Below are 1276 nucleotides of genomic sequence, written 5' to 3' on the forward strand. Positions count from 1 at the left end.
GTTTGATTGATATATCTGTTTTTATTCTGTTATCAACCTTTATTTCTGCATTTTCGTTGCTGCAGACTTCTTGTGCTGTGATAGTTTTGATCTTTTTGGTTTTCTTAAAGTTATATCTTTTTTATATTAGGAAATGAAGACATCTTACGATTCCATGTACCTTTGCGTGTAATCATGTTCTAACATTTTCTTGTATCACGTCACAACGTGATCGATTGTTTTCATGGATTCGTTACTATGTGGGGTAGCCTGTAAACATATAATGTTTTATAAATTGAAAAGGGTTCAATATTATTGCGTTATCTCAATTTATAATTTTATATATTTTATAAACAACTAATATAAGTTAATTCAATAATAATTTATATTCACTATGCATTAAAATTATTTAGCTTCTTCCATGTCGAACTAAAAGACTAAAATAAAAACCAGTTAAGAAAAAATATTCCATTAACATTCCATTTAAGTATATTTTTCGCTAAGAATTTTGTAAAACACCACGTTCAAGACAATATATTTAAGTTTGATTCAAAGTAGTTTAAGTCTTTACCGTCAACTAATCATAGACGGATTAATGTTTAATTTAAAAAAATATGCCTTAATTTAATGGATTTATCATGTTAACAAATTTTTTTAAAGTGAATCGATCATTTATAAATTATATGCAGCTATATTTTGTTTAAATTTCCCACTTGTGCAGCAATTCATGTTAAAACATGGTTGAATACTATTATTTTTTGATAAATATTATTATTATTTTATATAAAATTTGCAGTATTTTTCATCTTTCTCCTAAAGTTTTATTATAATGTTAAACATGTAAAAATACTGATTAAATTTTTTTATATTCTATTGTAGACTGAATCATGATTAACCCTGAGTTTATTAACATATTTTTTTCTTAGATGAGAATCGAATACACCGGTCTATAAGTTATATAATTACGTGGGGGATAAATAAAAAGATATAACCCCTGAAGATCGGAATCTTAGGATCAAATAACCATGATTAGTGTTTTTGAATAGTAAAACATCTTTTAACTGTCTACTTACGGCTTTGATCATTCAAATTTCTTTCGATAATCTATTCGACTTGTATATTTGTCCCGAAATAATATTCTGTATGAAAAATGGTAACTAAACTCTTCTATTTATTTGGCAACGTTCTGATTATTCTTATAGCCAGGTGAAAAACTTCTTAAAATGGTAATTTTCTTTAAAATATTTTTGGATGAGGATACATACTACAAATTGTTTGCACTTTTGCTTAGTTTATA

Source organism: Rhyacophila brunnea, unplaced genomic scaffold (assembly GCF_057557595.1).
Source record: "Rhyacophila brunnea isolate RB1 unplaced genomic scaffold, BYU_Rbru_1.0 scaffold_80, whole genome shotgun sequence".
NCBI lineage: Eukaryota > Metazoa > Arthropoda > Insecta > Trichoptera > Rhyacophilidae > Rhyacophila > Rhyacophila brunnea.